Genomic DNA, 19,161 nt, shown 5'->3' with positions numbered 1-19,161 from the left:
ACAAAGTTGATAAATTTGAATCCAAATTTTTTTTAAACTATCCTTTGTAGTACCTAAAAAATAGATGTCTCTAAAGATAGGCAAGGGTCAGGGAGAAAATATCTGGAACTTTTTAAAAAAACAAATAATTGGCATCTATAGTATATAAAAAGATTCTACCAATCACAACACAGTAGAAATACAGGGAAAATATGACAGGGCAATTCACAGAAGGAGAAATTTTTAAAACAGCTAATAATTACATGAAAGGCACTTCAATCTCACCAATAACTAGGTAACCAAAAAATGTACTGATAAGATATTTTTTGCCTATTGGCAAATTGACCACTGATTCATCAGAGGTTAAAATATTTGATAATACCCACTGATTGTAAGAGTGTGAAGAAATAGATTCTTCGATAATTTTTATAGGAGTATAAATAAATTAGTACAGCATTTGGTAGGACAATTTTGATTAAAGTTAACTTGCAACTCATCAATTTATTTCTAGATATTTATCCTACAGAAATAAAAAAGACTTAACAGTATTAATTTGAAAAGAGAAAAACATGTACTATGATCTGTGTTAAATAGATATTGCCAATCTCTCATTGTGGAAGAGTATGCAGCAGTTAAAAACAAGTGGATTAAAAGTACAGACATTAAAAGATCTTTATCACATGCTAAGTATAAAAACAGACGCACTACAGCACACTATTGTAATTATGAAAAAAGATAAAGCATGTAATTATCTGTGTGTGTGCTAATGTAGATAAGTGCATGAAAAATGACCTTGAAGGATATCTAACAAACGAAACTGGGTAAGTCTGAAGATGGGAGTGATTAAAGACAGAGGAGGAAGGGGGACTTGGCTTTGTTTGTTTGTTTTAACGCCATATTCTTCTCAGAGGAAAACAGACAATGCAGAGAGTAAAAATACATTATAGAAAACCTATTAATATTCTCAGAGAGATAAAAATATTGCACTCAGAAAATTGGAAAACACTGCTATAAGAATACAGATATAGAGAATTATAAGAGCTCTTCAGAATATGATAACCAAAATAAACATATCAATGGAGAGGTGGATGATAAAGGGAACCTCTCGGCAGAACAAAAGCATCCAAGGGTAGATGTTAACATGCATGCATACAAATAGCTTATGTGCATGCATACATGAAATGAGGAAATCTTACAAGGAAAAAATTTGGAGCTTCAAGATATGTATTTCTAAACTAAAAAAAAATGCATGGAATCCCTAGAAAAAAGACTAATAAAGACCAATCTGGGAGACTTCATCATAAAATTTTAAATACTAGGGATAAAGAAAAAAAAGTCCTAAAAGTTTACACGTGTTCCTCTGATCCTTGTGTGTGTGTGTGTGTGTGTGTGTGTGTGTGTTTAAGACTATTTTTTTGAGAACAGGGTTAGGTTCACAGCAAAATTGAGGGGAAGGTACAAAGATTTCCTATGTACAGAGATTTCTTGTATATGTTTTGCCCCCACACAACATAAGTGTTTAGATAATGGAAGGAAGAGAGAAATGGAGGAGAGAAGGGGAAAAAACAGAGAGGGAAGGAAAGAAGGAAGGAAGAAAGGAAGGAAGGAAGGGAGGAAGGGAGAGAGGAAGGGAGGGAGGGAAGGAGGGAGGAAAGAAAGAAAGGAAGATATATACAAAGAATCAGAACACAAAATGGAATCAGTGTTTTCAACAATAATACAGGAAACTGGGAGACAATGAATAATAATTTAAAAATTCTGAGGGAAATGATTTTCAACCTAGAATTGTATAATGAATTAATCCAGTATAAAAGCACAATAAAGATGTTGATGTTTTTTTTATTTTATTTTTTATTCTATTTTGTTGATTATACTATTAGAGTTGTCCTAGTTTTTTCCCATTTGCCCCCCTCCACCCAGCACCCTCCACTCCCTCCAGCAATCCCTCCACTATTGTTCATGTCCATAGGTCATGCATTTAAGTTCTTTGGCTACTGCATTTCCTATACTGTACTTTATATTCTCATGACTATTCTGTGACTACCAATTTGTACTTCTTAATCCCCTAATCTCTTCACCCATTCCCCCACACCCCTCCTCCCATCTGACAACCATCAAAATGCTCTCTGTATCCATGATTCTGTCTCTATTTTTCTTGTTTGCTTAATTTGTTTTTTTTTATTTAGTCGTTGACAGATTTGTATTTTTTTGCCATTTTATTGTTCATGGTTTTGATCTTCTTTCTCTGAAATAAGTCCCTTTAACATTTCATATAATAATAGTTTGGTGATGATGAACTCCTTTAGTTTTTTCTTGTCTGGGAAGCTCTTTACCTGCCCTTTAATTCTAAATGGTATCTTTGCTGGGTAGAGCAATCTTGACTATAAGTCCCTGCTTTTCATGACTTTGAATATTTCTTGCCAATCTCTTCTAGCCTGCAAAGTTTCTTTTCAGAAATCAACTGACAGCCTTATGGGAACTCCTCTATAGGTAACTAACTGCTTTTCTCTTGCTCCTTTTAAGATTCTCTCTTTATCTTTAACCTTTGGCATGTTAATTATGATGTGTCTTGGAGTCAGCCTCTTTGCACCCATCTTGTTTGGGACTCTCTGTGCTTCTAGGACTTGCATATCTATTTCCTTCACCAAATTGGAGAAATTTCCTTTCATTAATTTTTCAAATAGATTTCCAATTTCTTGCTCTTTCTCTTCTCCTTGTGGCACCCAAAAGACATGAATGTTGGACCTCTTGAAGTTGTTCCAGAGGCTGATTATACCATCCTTGGCTTTTTTTCATTCTTTTTTCTTCTTCTTGTTCTGATTGGTTGTTTTTTTCTTCCTTACATTCCAAATCATTGATTTGATTCTTGATTTCATCCACTCTACTGTTGTTTCCCTGTAAACTGTTCTTTATTTCAGTTAGTGTATCCTACCTTTCTGATTGGATCTTTTTTATGCTGTTGAGGTCCTTATGAAGTACTTTGAACAGCATTATAACCAGTGTTTTGAATTCTGGATCTGATAGATTGCTTATCTCCATTTCATTCCGCTCTTTTTCTGGAGTTTTGATCTCTTCTTTCATTTGGGCCATGTTTCTTTGTGTCCTTGTTTTGGCAGCTTTCCTGTGTTTGTTTCTTTGTATTAGGTAGAGCTGTTTTGACTCCATGTCTTGGTAGTGTGGCCAATATAGTAGGTGTCCTGTAGGGTCCAGTGGCACAGCCTCCTATCACCCAAGCTGGTTACTCAAGATATGCCCTCTGTATGGGCTGAGTACACTCTCCTCTTGTAGTTGAACCTTGGTTGCCTTCGGCAGATCACTGGGAGGAATTTACCCAGGCTGGTCAGCTATAAGGACTGGCTATGACCACTGACCACCAATGTCTGCCATCCATGGAAGATCATCTGTGTAGGAGCAGGATGGTGATGCTCCAGCGTGGTCTGTAGCTGTCCACTGGGTGCACTGGCCCTAGGGTTTCCCAGGTGGTGCACACCAAGATCAGCCTCCACCTGTGTTTTGCCCAGGGCCATTCCTAAGCTATAAAGCAATCTGAGATGGCTATTGTTTGTACTGGGCTTGGCGATTCCTAGGTGAAGCCACGCTGTGAATTTAAGCTGGCTGCTGCTAGTGCTGGGCCTGGGGCTCACTGAGGCCAGCTGCTGCTTGTTTGAGAGGATTTAGGAAGTTGTGTAGCGTGAGCCAAGAACAGCCATTCATATAGAAAAGTAGTTTGGGTGGACCTGTAAGTTGGGTGGGGCAGAGTCTCTGGGGATCGCCAAGGTGAGTCAAACAGTTTTAGCCAGGTTGATGGAGTGTCAGATATGGCACCAACTTGCTGATTCTGTAGGGGGAGGGTTTGGAAATGGGGCAATGGCCTATGCTCACCTTGATGCCAGATACTTCAGTTTATCTCTGTGTACCACGGGTGCCTTTCAAACTGTTACCCCAGTGCTGGAGCTCAGAGGGAGTGAGGCTGACTGAGTGAGTCTGTGTGTGGGTTATTTAGGAGAAATGGCTTGGAGTTCCAGCAGTTTCTTCCACTGGTTCAATCCTCGCTGGTTTTTGCAGCCAAAAGTTGTGGGGACTTATCTTCCTGGCACTAGAACCTGGGCTGGGGGGCCTGGTGAGGGACTGACACTCCTTGCTCCTGAGATATCCCTCCTGAATTTTTATCACCCCATGTGGGTGTGGGACCAGCCCATTCTGTGTCTGCGCCTGTCCTACCAGTCTGGATGGATGTGGTTTCTTTAATTTCACAGTTGTCAGACTTTCTCTCAGCTCAATTTCTGATGGCTCTGAGTGCTGCTCGTTCTATATTTTAGTTGTAATTTTGATGCGGTCGTCCGAAGAGGTGAGCCATGTCTGCCTGTGCCACCATCTTGACCAGAAGTCCCCCAAGACATTGAAGTTTTTAAAAATTTATCTCTAATAGCTTCATCCTCAGAAAGCTACTGAAGTAATGCTCCCACAAAAAGGGGGGGCGGTAAATTTAAAAGGAAGATAGATATGAGATCCAGGAAACAGGACCCCCAGGACAGGAAGAAGTGACAGGAAGACAGATTTAAAGCTGAGCAGCCCAGTCCACATAGGAGCAAGAAAATAGAGGGTCCCAAAAGGAGTGTCTTTGGGGTAGGGCTGGGGGGGAGGGTATAAAACTGATGAATCACTCAATGCATTTAACCAAGTAGAACATAGTATTGAGAGAGCTTTTGTGGTCCTGTGAAGAATATGAGAAATTTTGAAGAAATATACATAGAATAGCTGAACGAAAAGAGGAAATTATTATCTCAAAACAAAAAATTGAAGAAAAACATCATCATAGCATCTACAATTGGCTCAACAATGAACATGTATGATCATAGCGTAAATGTTATTACAATATTGACTTAATAAAATATATGCCATAACTATTGGGAGGAGAGGGGAATTCTTGGGAGGGTGGTAAGAGAGAGTGAGTGTAAAAGTGCTAGCTTCTCATCTTCAATAGGAAATTGAAAGATAATATCCCAAACTGAAGAAGTACGCATATATTATAAGACTATGACTTAGAAATATAGAGGTAAATACTTTTCTTCTAAAACTACTTCAGGAGTTGAAAGTGCTAGTGTCTGGAGAGGGAAGGAAGAAGAAATTGCTTTATTTTTTTATTGTTAGAGGCTTTGCAGTACATTTGACTTTCAAATTACGTAGATGCATTACTTTAAAAATGATTTTAAATTTATTTTTAGGATGATAAAAATTATTTCAGTTACTAGCATAGAACCCTGAGTTCCCAGAGGCCATAAAGAGAAAAGGACCAGCAAATGGAAGCAAGGTGTTTTGAGCAGTGGGCTGTTAAATTTGTCTCCAGGGAACAGAGTACGTGGGCTCTGAGCCCAGAGGGTAGAGTAGAAGAGTGAAGCTGTTGTTCCTTTGGATGTGGGCTCCTCCTGACAACTCATGCGGGCTATTCTGGGAGGTGTTGAGATATTAATGAAAAGGGCCCCGGGGAGCCACAAGGGAGTTGTTTGTAGTGAAAGCGCCAGAAGGTGGGGAGGATCTTCCTTCCCTCCTGCACACTGGGAAGCGTGGAGTTGCTGCCCAGTGAAAGTGATCTGGCTCCCGTTTCCTTGGTGAGAACAGCCAGCAGATGAGTGTCTGGTAACCCGAAGCCTTTATTGAACTGGCCCAAGTTGATTGTTCCACCTGGTGTGAGGCTGGGGCTGACTCAGGTTTCAGCCACAGGCCCCTAAGGACTGATGGATAAACCATGGGGCAGAAGACTGAGCCTGAGGCCTGGTATTGGAGTGAGGAGGTGGAGACACGGAGGATGTCAGGATGGAAGGCCAGCTCACTGGGAGACTGGTGATCAGTCTATCCCCAGTTCAAGCGTTCACAAACCTAAATGATTATCACAAGTTCCGAAGAAGCTTTTAAAAAAGATAGCTTTCTTTCTGGGCCTCGTACCACGTTTACTGATCAGAACCTCTAGGGGTAAGGCCCAGGACTCCTGATGCACCCATTCATCCTTCTACCCACTCCTGAAAACCCCGCGGGCCAGTTCCAGACCACTCCTGCCTAAGGCCCAAAGTCAGTCCTTTCTCTTTCTGAGCAGGTTTTCCTCTTTCTGCTTTATAAGCAGTTCAGATGCGGAGGGAATGTTCTGAAACCCAGGGGTAAAAGCCTGCTTTTTGCCAGTGGTTTGACAGCATTTGTCAGTTATAAATTTGTGCTGTAGGAGAAGCAGGTGCTTTCTGGGAAGAGTAGGAGCAAAGCTCTTCTATAGATTGTTGCCTTTTTTATTCTCATCATCCATCTTCAGTGAGGACCTCTGAAAGGAGACTAAGAGGTTCAAAGATAAATATTTATTGCTCTTTGATGGCATCCAAGGTCTGAGATATGGGCAGGGGGCCACCCAGGGCTGGCCAGGCTGCTGTGCTTTTGCTCAGCATCAAGACACGGCACCCCAAAATGACGATGGCCGGGTGGGCTGCATTCGGTTATGGGAGACATGAACCCTGCTTTGGGAGCCTGTTCCTTCCCTCACCCAGCGCTGGGATGGTATGAAAGGAACTTGAGAGAGCCAAGAGGGTTCTGAAGAATGAACAGGGACTCTTCCCCCCAAAAGTGGGCATGAGGTGGGCTGGACTTTTTAAAAATCTGACCCAGCAGACACTGCATTTAGGTTGTTGGGGCCTCTGTAGATAATCTTCCCATTGGGTTTTGGTATTTGTAATCACAAAGGTTTCCCCACCAAAGCCATGCTTTCTGTAAAATAAATCTATTTTAGACTTTGCATGATGAAGATAAATGGTAAACTTAGAAACTGAGAAACAGCAGAACCTTGGCTCTAAAAATTGCACCCGAGGGCAGAAACTATTTCTTGCCCACAACTGTTTCCTGAGGAGCCAGCATCATGCCAGCATAGAAAAGGTACTCAGTCGATGTTGAGTTAAGCAATGAGTGAGAGGTCGGTAGCCATGGCCCAGGGCACCAGGTGGGCTTGGTAGAAAGCACATGGAGGCGCTCTCTGCCTGGAATGCTCTTCCTCTGGTCTTTCTCTTCATTCTGCTCCATGGTCCCTCCTCAGAAACGTCTTCCCTGAACACTCCATCTGAAGCTGACTTCTTCATTGCATCTCTCCCACATAACCCTATTTGTTTCTTTAAAAGAACTGGTCACAACCTCCAACTCTCTGATTCACTGTTTCATTTATATGTTATTTGATTATCTGCCTCCTGCATGAGAAAGAGCCCTGTGAGGCCGACAACCTTATGAATCTTGCTTAACCCTCCCCCAGCACCTATATCACGTTCATGGTTAACAGGAACTCAATGAGTTTGAGTTGAATGAGTCAAGTAAGAGAGAAGTTTTCTCAATTCTAAAGCATACTTTCCACTGATCCTGGAATTGGCCGGCACCTTGCAGTGGGTGTGCATATGTGATGTCGGACCTTGCTTCGCTTCTCCCTGAAAAGCTGTTAGTACATCAGGCTGCTCATGTTGTAGATGGTTCTTAGCACCAACAAGGAGGACAAACAAGGATTATCTTGAGCAGGGGAGCGTAGCTGCTTCTAAATCCAGGATGCTTTTTTCTGAGCAATAAGGAGGAGGGAGGCACCTCAAAGAGGGAAATAAGGAAACCAGTGCCCAGAAATGATTAGAAGAACTTGAGGGTGATAAGCATGGGGCGCAGGCAGGGCCAGCCTGCTGTGGTCGTCTTCCTGCACTGGGCGTTCAGGATCCTCCTCCAACCGCAGCCTCTTCATCCCATGTTTATCCATGTGGCCAGGAGTAGCCCTGTCACCTCCGGTATGCCAGACATCATACCTGTCACCTCAGGTGGGCCAGCGATCATACTTCTGATGGTGAGCAGCCCGGAGGGCTTTGCCTGCCGGAGCCCTGGGCACAGCACAAAGCCAAAGGCTCCGCTCTGGGACTGCCCTGGGTTTGAACAACTGCCTAAAGCATTGTCTGTCCTAGTGCGGCCCTGCAGCACCTGCATCAGAACCACTTAAGAGTCTGCAGAAAATGCAGATTTTTCCAGCCAATCCTTCCACCCCAGAACTGGCCTCTACAGTCAGGGCTCAGAAACTGCTTTTTAATAAGCTCCCCCCCGGCCACCCCGCACCGTGATTCTGAGGTGAGTGGTTCTCAAACTTAACAAATGGAAAGGAGGGAATGATTCATTTGGGGACTAACCCAACTCCTGGCCACTTGTATAGCAAATAGGAAAGGAATCCCACAGACCACTGCTGGATCAGCTTGGCCACGTTTGGGAGGGCTCTCAGGCACAAGGGTTGGCATGTGGCGGGGAACAAGGACAGAGCTCTGCTCTGGGGTGTCCGCTGCTGTTCTTAGCTGTAGACTGACCCCTGGTGGCCAGTGAGTGGTTAGGTAGGAAGAACCCAGAGCGTTTGGCTTTTCAGTATTCTGGGGAAAGTTAGACCCTTATAAACTTCACCTCTGCTTTGCAACCGCTCAGTTGCCAAGGCCGGGATGATTTGAGGAGGGGGTGACATACAGGTTACAGATTTTCTGAATTCCTTGCTTTGTCTCCATTATTTACCCATCTTGTTGGCACATCTACCCCTAAATATCTGCAGGCAGCACACCAGCTGCATTTCTGCATCTCACCTGAAGGAGCAAAGGAAGGGAGAGAACAAGGTGACGCTGAGTGTCTTCAAAAGTGGTGAACAAACTGGCAATCAGCAACCAGACGCAGGTAGGCTGCGGCTTCTGGTATTCATGCTGATGGAGGCCTTTCCTCATTAGTCTAGATCCAGCGCTGCCTCTCGCTGGGCTGGCACCCCTCAGGGTGGCATGAGCTGGCTCCCCTGCTGCTGCAGCCCCTTCTCTGTCCCTCTGGGCCTGGGTCTCTGCATATGGACCCTGAACCCACTCAACTTCCTACAGCTCAGTCCCTCCCAGAATGCAAATGGTCATGGAAACAGGTAATTTAAAGATTACCTGTAAAATAAATCTATTTTCAGTAGAAGATCATCCTCTTTTTTTTTCCTTTTTAATTCTTGGAAATTTATAACCAATGGAAACAGGTCACCTGACTTTAATGATGAATAATAATGTGCTTTGTGTTTCCAGAACTGAAGTACAGGCATACCTGTACCTCAGAGTTACTCAGGGTTCCTTTCCAGACCACCCCAATAAAGCGGGCACCACAGTAGGCTGCGTTGTATCTCTTTGTTGGGGGAGTTTTTTGGTTTTTTGTTTTTTTTTTACTTCAATTTGTAAAAAACCCAACATCAGTTAAAAAAAAAAAAAACCCCAACAAAACCCTGCAACATCTGTGAGGTACAATACAATGAAGTGCAACAAAGTAAAGTATGCTTGTGTAGAGCCCAAATCAGGAAGTTATTATTCTTTTGTCTAGTGACCACAAAGAAAGATTAGTTATTGTCACAAGGGTGGCAAACACAGAAGGGAAAGACTGCCCAGAGAGACATTGTGCTGGGAGGGAAAAGGCGCCCGGGGGTCAGGAGCCTGCGTGGCTGTCGGGCTGACGGTGTGCAGTCCACTGCTCTGTCTTTTAACACGCTTTCCAGGGAGCCCTCCATGAGGCAGGTATTGCACTGGATGCAGGGCAAGACAAAGAGAAGCAAGACCTACATGGCTCCCGCCCTCGGGTTACTTTCAGTCTTGTGGGAGGCAGTGGAAAAGACATTTAAACCAAAAATTATCCAACTATTTGGGCTATAAATTTATCTGGCATGTTTAGCTTTCTGATCTGTTGGACCATCATCATCATTGTCACTTTCATTTATAGAGTATTATAGAATCATATATAGTTCTCACAATAACCCTACCAGGAGGGAGACCCTATTATTTCCCCATTTTATAAATGAGACAATCGGGTGCTTAGGGAGATCAGAGAGTGCCCAGATCAAAGCGCTGGTAAATGATGGGACTCGCGCTGGAATCCGGGTCAGCCTGGAACCCAGAGCCCAGGCTGCTACCCACCAGGGGACCGTGTCCTCCAGGGTCTCCCCCCTCGAATCCTGTTTCTGTTGTTCTCTTGTTCGGAGTCAGCTTCTCGCCCTCTCACTTACAAACTCCTCTCTCCCCACCTACCCACCCTGCCGCCCTTCCTGCCGTCTCGGAGGACAAGGCGCGCATCGCCTGTCAGAGCTCAGTCATCGCTCCGCGCTTCTCCTCCCGCCCTCTTAGCACTACGTCCACGCGGCTCCTTTCTCCTGGACCTTCTGGTCCCCAACCACTGCTCCTTCTTTCTCCTCAGCCCATAAAGGCTCTTCTTCGCTAAACAAACCCACACACAAATAAAACACAGCAAAACCAAAGCTCCCTCTACCGTCTGTCCAGTTCAGCCCTGTCCAGCGCACACCCCCCACCCCGGGCCAGCGCCCCACCACCTGCCGCCCTCCCCCGCTTCTCATCCACTGCCATCCAGAAGGCAACCCGCCCTGACAGGCTGTGCTTTGTCCACCTCCCTTCACTCTCTGGTCCACTGCCATCAACGTCCACAAAATAGTGTGGGGCGTTGGCAGTCCCTCTCTTGCCAGCTGCTTTGCTGCATCTGAAACCATTGATTTCTTCTTCCTTGAGGGTCTCTAATCATTTAATGTCTCTGGCAATGCCCTTTCCTGCTCCTGCTTACACCTCTCCATCATTCCTTCTCTGTCTCTTGTATGGATATCTCTTTCCAGCAGCTCTGTTCTGCTACTTACCCCTTCAATGTCGTTGTTCCCAGAAATCCCTCCTCGACCCACCGCTTCTCTTCCTCCTCGACCCACCGCTTCTCTTCCTCCGCACTCTATTGCGGGACGATCTCACCCACTCTCCTGGCTGTCGCTGCGCCTGTCTGCTGCCGTCTCCCACAGGAGCGCTGCTGGCCTGGGCCCTCCCCCAGCTTCCGCTGTGTATGTCTACCTGCTGGTCATCTCCACCTCGATGCCCCTGAGCACTTCAGACTCAACGTGCACAAAACCGATTTTATCACCTGCCTTCTCAATCAACTCTTCCTTCTGATGCCACCATCTCCTACTCACACAAGCCGGAAACTTAAGAGTCACCCTGACCCCTTGCGTTCAGTTAGTCGATAAGCTCTTGTTGAATGAGCCTTGTACACGCTCCTCTCCGTACCTCTGTCACCGTCCTGGTCAGGCCATCCTCATTTCTTGCCTAAATTACTGCAATTGCCTCCCCGCTACCTTCCCTGTGTACAGGAATACCCTTCCTAAATCTGTCCTCCACCTCAGAGGTTCCATTTAAAATATGAACCATCTTCATCAGACCCGTCTGTGGCTGTCCGTCACGTGGAGCAGGAGCCCCAGCCTTCTCACATGGCACACAAGGGCCCCGGGTCTGGCAGCTGCCTATTGCGGGAGCTGTTTTCTCAACGACTCTCTGCGTTTCACTCCCTGGCACAGCAGAACTGCCCCTGGTGTTGCCTGAGTTTTGCTCTGCCTCATCCCACCCCTCAGGGAGCAGTGTCCAAGGAGAATGCCTTCCCTCAGCTCACCTTGGCCGAGCTAACGCCTGCTCAGTCTCTGGGGATCGCCTCTAAACTTCCTTCCTCACCCCTTGGGTTTATATTGCGATTGTTTGCCTATGTGTCTGTACCACATTTCCTCAAGATCTAACAGGAAAGATGATGATGGCATATTTAAGTGCAGGGCTTCTGATTACTTTAGGCGATCAAGATATTCTCTTGCTTACAAAGGGAGGTTTATGAGCTACAGAGGGGGGCATTACAAATGCATTAGGTTCCATAATGTGCCTTCTATAAGCTGTTCAGCTTCTATGTGAGAGGAAGGACGTGGAGAGAAGACAATCACCCCATGTGCAGAGGGGTTGCATGGAACCACGGCCCTGAGAACAGGCAGGGCGCCTGCAGCCCAGGCACAGGTGTGTCTGAAGTGAGAAGGAGATTGGAACCCTCCCCCACATTCCTCTGCTGGCATAACAGCAACAATAGGTAATGTCTGAGGTGTACATGCAGCAGCAGAGAATATGATGGAAGTGGGAAGAAACATGCCCTTGCCATTACTATAGGAAAAGAGTTAAGGAATTACACTCACATCTTTATGGGAAGAATTTGGGAATGTTAGTGTTTAGTCAAGGTTCAAATAAACCCCGATTGGCAACACAGACCTCTAGTCTAGGCCACTTTGAAGTTACGAACTCTGACAAGAATATGACCACAGAGGGGAAGCACCAAAGCCAAGTACAAATACCAAGAAGGCAAGTCTTATAACTTCTAACCAATTCTCCAGATTCTCCCCACAATAGCCTCCCCTTCTTTCATTATCTTCTGAGCCTCAGCAAAATCTCCTTTCATGATTCTTGTTTCTTCCCTGCCATTTTAAGAGGAAGACAACTTCTAATTAACATAAAGGCATTTTCATCTGATGCTAAACATGTCTGGTTTCAGGCTTCCACCGCCTTGCTAGGGGTTCTCTTCTAAAATAAGAGACTCGTGTGCCATCTTGTGGTTGATGGCTGTCATAGCAACACTTATGCACCCACAACATCCTGCCCAGTCCTGCCACCAGGGTTACCTAGTGTAAAGCCCTAGAAAGGGTTCTGGTTCATGGGCAATAGCAATCAGACAATGCATCGTGGAGAGACACCAGGGGCTAAACTAGTAATTAATAGCATTGGGTTACAGTCTAAAGGGATTTTTTTTCTGGTTTCTCACCAGTATGATTTCATCTCTAGGTGTCCTTTTCCCCCTAGTTAATACCTAAGTTCTTATTCATTGTGGTTTAAAACAAAAGACCTTGTGCAGTGGCAAGAACACCAGAATAAGAGCGAAGACACCTGGTGCCTAGTCACCCTTCTGCCACAGACAGGTGAGCTAGCAACGGAATACAGTAGAAAGGGCGCTGGCCTGGGGCCAGGAGAGTCCTGCCCCAGAGCTGCTGCAATGCAGCATGCTACCTGAGGGAAACTGAGCGCTTTGTGCCAGGTGCTGTCCAAGGTACTCCCCATGTTTCTTCAGTTTTTTTCCCATAGCCAACCTATCAGACAGTGACTGGTTTTATAAATGAGGAAACTGGGGCCCAGCAAGAGTGAATGAACTATCCAAGGTCGCGGACCCAGTGAGTGATGGATTAGGATCTGATCCAAGATCGGACTTCAAAGCATATAGTCTTTCTTTTTTAACATCTATGTATTTTTATAATGTTTTATCATGTGAATGTGTGTGTGTGTGTGTATGCCGGGGGCGGGGGGCGGTTCGCACATAGGCCAGATGGCTTGAATTTATTGGGTCCCTTGGTGATCGGGCCAGCTGTTTCCACCTGAGTGCGCAACAAAGCTACAGGTGTTGTGTTGTTGCTTTTTAATTCCCTATGTGTTCTCATTTTTTTTTCTCATCTGACTCTGTTTATAAAGGCATTTTAAGAGATTAAAGTACCTAAGTTTCAAAAATCATGCTCTTTGATTTCTGAAGATAAAAGATTTAACCTCGAGAGAGAACCCTGTCTGAGGGACTAATAGGAACATGAAGTCCTTTCCAGGGAGGACAAGGCGCCCCACGTGCAATTGATGCAGTGCTTTCCTATGGGCTGTCGCTGCAGGGTCTCACCTGATACACCGCCTTGTGAGATACTTGTTATAATTGTCCCTGTTTGACCCCTGGGAGAACTCAGGTACAGAGAGGTTAAGAAACTTTTTTAAGATCATACAACTATGACTTGAACACAGGCCTTTTTAAAATTAACTTTATTGAAGTATAATTGACGTACAAAAGCCTTCACATAAAGTAAAATTTGATGAGTTTTGACATGTGTAAAATGATGAAACCATCACTACAATCAAGATAATGGCTGGGGGCTCTCTCTCTGGAACATACCTGCCCCTCCCCCACCCCCCTTTTGCCCAGGTGTGTTTTCCTTGCCTCTCTCTTTCTCCTAAAATCCAAGGGCTTTCCTTTTGCCTCTGTAACTTGTTTCCTGAGCCCATTTCTTCTACAACTCCTTCTACTTCTGTAACTTTCTAAATAAATTTTCTCTTATAGTTTGAGTCTTAACTCTGAATTCTTTCTTAGCCAGGACTCAAGTACCGAGGTTGCTAAAACACGGTTTAGCTTGGTTCCAGTGGTCTAACACTTGGTATCATTTTGCCACCAACAAAATCACGTTCTTGTTTGTTGGGCTTGGGGGCCTCTGATTGTACATTATAAAAATGGGACAATAAGAGTCCCTTTTTGAAAGGGCCATTGTTGCCATGATTCAATAGAGTATACAGTGCCTGGTACATAGTAGGTGCTCAATAAGTGACTAATGTAAGAGCATGGTGACTCTCTGCATTAGTGACACCAGTGTGTCCTCGATGGGGAAGGCTTTGAGGGCTGCTCAGGGGACCTGGCATTTCCCCTCCAGCTGCGGGGGCTGGGCAGAATTGAGGGTTCTTGTTTATAGCAGAGCTGGGAGCCTTCTCATTTGCGTCCTTTCAGGGGCTGGGGGACAGGCAAACATTGCCTGCAAAAAATATGATGAGCATATCCGCCACCCCCGTAAGTTTCCTCAGTCTCCTTGGGGATCCTTCTGCCTTCCCCACCCCCAGCTTTCTCTCCACCCCCACGCCACCATGCCCATACAAACATTGATCTGCTCTCTGTGACTATAACTTTAATTTTATACAATTTTATATGAATGAAAACATACAGTGTGCTCTCCTTTTGGTGTGGCTTTGTGCATTCAGCCTACTTATCTTCAGATTCATTCATGCCACTGTGCGTATCAGTAGTTCATTTTCTTTTCTTCTTAAGCAATATTCCTTTATATGGCCATACCACAATTTATCCCCTGGCAATGGACACTTGAGTTGTTTCTATTTTGGAGCTATTATGAATAAAGCTGCTGTGAATATTGATATTCAAGCCCTTGTAACGGTCATAGGCTTTCATTTCTTTTAGGTAAATACCTAGCAATGGAATGTCTGAGGTATAAGATAGGTATGTGTTTAAGTTTTTAAGAAACAGCTAAACTGTTCTCCAAAGTGCTTGTGCATTTTACTTATCAGCAGTGTGTGAGAGTTCCAGTTTCTCCACATCCTTGCCAACACTTGGTATGGTCAGCCTTTTCCATTGTATACATTTGCATAGGTGTGTAACACTATCTCATTATGGTTTCCAGTTGCTTTTCCATAATGACCATGATATTAAGTGCCTTTTGATGCACTCATTAACCATTCATGTATCTTCTTTAGTGAAGTGTCTATTCAAATTTTTGCACATTTTAAAAATGAGGTTGTTTGCCTATTGTTGAGTTTTGTGAGTTTTTAATATAGTTTTGGATATGAATATTTATCAATTATGTGATTTTTCAAATATTTTTTGTATTCTATAGATAGTCTTTTCATTCTCTTAATGTCTTTTGAAGAGAAGTTTTAAATTTTGAGGAAGTCCAATTTATCAAAATTTTCTTTCTTCTTATTGTTCTCCTCTCCTCTCCCCCTCTCCTCCTCCTCCTCTTCCTCCTCCTCCTTCTTCTTCTGATCATGTTTTTGGTGCTTTAACTAAGAAGTCTGCCTAACCCAAGGTCACAAAATTTTCTACAGGTTTTATAGCTTGGGGTTTTACTTTTAGGTCTATGATTCATTTTGCATATATATATGCAACCATTTTTGGAGAGAGATATATATATTCTCCAAAAAATTATATATGTGTATGTGTATATATATATAACCAAAAATGATGTGAACCATGTATTGAAGTTTTTTTTTTCATTAACATGTTTTTCTCTTTTCTTTTTTTGCAGATGAATATAGCGTCATTTGTTGAAAAACTATTCTTTCTCTATTGAATTTCCTTTGCACCTTTGTTGAATATCAATTGGCCAGATATATGAAACTCTTAACTCTATAATCTCTTTTCTGTTACACTGGTCTATTTGCTATCTTTATGTCAATACCGTACTGTCTGATTACTATAGCTTTATAATAAGTCTTGAAATCAGGTTGTTTAAGCCCTCTAGTTTTGTTCTGTTTCAAAGTTGTTTTGACTATTTTTGGCCCTTTGTATTTCCATACTAATTTTAGAATCTGATTTGCAAATGCCACAAAAAAGACTTTGGAGATTTTGTTTAGGATTGCATTGACTATATGTAGACTGTAAGACTCACCTCATTTTGTTTTATTTTTTTTACCATTTGTCACAAGTCATTGTCCTTTGTTTCCTAGTGTTCATATTTTAAAAACCACTGTTTCATTTTTTTCTAGTTGCTTGGTTGTTTCAGGCAGGAATTGTAAACCCAGTCCCTGTTATTCCATCTTCTCTGGAAAGGGTAGAACAACAAACCAAGGCCTTTGACCCAAAATCCTATGCTTTTTCTAGAAGAAGAATGTGAGTATAGTCTCACCTTTTAAAAAATATATTAAAAAACTATTTTACTTCTGTTCCTGCCTTCAATAAATGCTTAAAACCCTGTTCCCCCCACCCCCTGATAAAACTGGGTTACTACACATCAGTTTTTAAATCCCCAGGTTTTGGTTCTGACACATTAAACTTATTACATTTGTTCAATTTTTTATTATGGAAATTCACAAAAAAACCCTGATTTTGTGGAAAATTCACTCATTTTGACAATTAAGTGATTTCCTTGTATAAAAGACAGAGCCAGTTAGTATAAAAAGAATGAGCAGTTTTACTGATAAATCTCATCTCTTCCCCAAACAGAAAGTGGAATCCAGGACTGTGGAGTACTGGTGGTTGTAGCAGAAACCCTAATAGCTACCATGTGTACTTATCTTGACGTCATTAACTTTTTGGAAATGAACTTGTTGGGAAAGCTAATCTAATGTCATCTATTAAATAAGAAAAATAGAAATTAGATAATTAAAGTGAATGTTGCTGGTGCCAAGGCAAACATTATGACTATTCCTTACTTCAAATCAGCCATTTAATTAAGACTTCTTTCACCTGCAAAACTAATTTCTTAAGTTTATACAGCCAGAGTATTTCAATTTACACTTCCAGAAAGTAACCCTTTTGCATTGCAGAAAATTTATGTTTATTATCCGAGAAGGAAATGAGGCTTAAAGGCAAGGGAGGTAACTCAGCATGGTGTGAACAGTCACAGTTTCAATTCCTTGGACTAAAGTTAGTCTTATCTATTTTTCATGTCAGCAGTCAATCTAAGAAATATGTTGGAGATATGAGGCTGGCTCTGAATTTTAAGCCTCCTTGAAATTGTTGATGAAACTAGAAGTCTGAATACCAGTAACGTTTCCAATTGCTGGCTTCCATGAAGATAGGGCCCCATAAGATCAATAACTACTCAGAATATCCCTTTAAGCTTCAGCCTGACAGCCAATGATCACGAGAACACATAGTGCTGACCCAGCTGCTCAGCTCACTTAGAGATGACTTAATTACACAGTTGGAACAGCTGCGAGAGCCAGCCAAAAACACAGCAGACAAAAAAGGGGAAAAAACAGTTAAAGGAGGAACAAGGCAGGATCAACTGGTGGTCTAACTCATTAAGGCTTCCTGCAGTTATCTTTTGCTGAGTCCCTGAGCCTTCACTTTCTAGCAAGTAATCATGTACCTCCAGTTCCATGTATTAATTCCCTTTATTTTGCAAAAATCATGACAACCACTAGGAGTCATTAAAATAACTTGGAGTTTGCAATTTGTTTAAAGTGGGAAAAGCCTTCCCAAGGAGACCAGGGATGGTCAACAGGACTATGGCCCTTCTCCCTGGTGATGTTAAATCTCCCCTTAGAAGTGACTACATGTAGTCAGGGCGCTTCTCACATCCCGTCCAGTCTCCCCTCCCCCTTCTCCTTTCTCTCACCTTTTCTCTTTTTTAAAAAGTATATTCTATTGATTATGCTATTACAGTTGTCTCATTTTTTTCTCCCCTTTATTCCCCTCCACCCTGTACCTTCCACCCCCAACCAGCATTTCCTTCCCCCACCCCTTAGTTCATGTCCATGGGTCATACGTGTAAGTTCTTTGGCTTCTCCATTTTCTATACTACTCCTAACCTCCTCCTGTCTCTTTTGTGCCTACCAATTATGCTTCTTATTCCCTGTACCTTTTACCCTGTTATCTCCCCTCCCCCTCCCCATTGATAACCCTTTATGTGATCTCTATTTCTGTGATTCTGTTCCTGTTCTAGTTGTTTGCTTAGTTTGTTTTTGGTTTTATATTTTAGGTTCAGTTGTTGATAGTTGTGAGTTTGTTGATTTTATTACAGTTATAGTTGTGACCTTCTTCTTTTTCTTAGATAAGTCCCTTTAACATTTCATAAGGGCTTGGTGATGATGAACTCCTTTAACTTGACCTTATCTAGGAAGCACTTTATCTGCCCTTCCCTTCTAAATAATAGCTTTGCTGGATAGAGTAATCTTGGATGTAGATCCTTGTCTTTCATGACTTTGAATACTTCTTTCCAGCCCCTTGTTGCCTGTAAGGTTTCTCTTGAGAAATCATCTTTCTTCTCTCCTTTTTCCTTCTCTCTTCCCTTGTCACCCTCTGGTTGCTGGAGTGAACTGGATGAGCTATCAAGGGACTGAGTCAGATCTGAAGCTGCTGTCAATATACCTATGGAGCAGCAATCTGTATTCATCACTCATTTAAATCCTCACAATAGCCTTAAAGGAGGCATTTCTCCCCATTACACAAGTAGAACAATTGAGGCTTAGATTAAATAATTCATGTAAGGCCATTGTACTGATTATTAAGCAACTTCTGTCTGTTTCAAAACCACTCTTCTACGCTCTGCTCTGTGCCTCAGAGTGGGACTTTGCAAGCCACATTTCTGCTTTGTCAGTGACTCTCTGTTGGCATGCTGGAAGGATAAGGCTGGGCAAGGTGTCTTGTCCTATTTGCTTCCTGGCACTGCCACCACCACCCCTGTAATGTTGTTTCACCTCAGTAACAATAATTTCCCACATTCCAGAACGGGCTCCTCCAACACACGAGCACCAGTGGGCCAGCAACCCCTTCCCCGAGGCTGGGTCCCAGGTATAAAGGGCCCTGCTCAGAGCTTGCAGGCTCTGAGCTCACCCTCTGGCCTTTGTTTCCACGGACTCCAGGGGCAGCCACTGCTTCCCAAAGTTACCATCTCTCTGGTGTCCCAGTGACCCTTTTATATTTTGGGGGGGTCTCTAATACTCATACTTCCCTTCCTTCTATAAAATTATTTTCTTTTAAAATTACTGGTTTGGTTTCTGACACATATACACAGGAGCAATAAGATTCAAAGATGAGTCTGTC

The sequence above is a fragment of the Pteronotus mesoamericanus genome, unplaced genomic scaffold (genome assembly GCF_021234165.1).
Source record: "Pteronotus mesoamericanus isolate MK-2021 breed Mesoamerican mustached bat unplaced genomic scaffold, CSHL_Meso_final contig_182, whole genome shotgun sequence".
NCBI lineage: Eukaryota > Metazoa > Chordata > Mammalia > Chiroptera > Mormoopidae > Pteronotus > Pteronotus mesoamericanus.
This window is presented reverse-complemented; position numbering follows the sequence as displayed.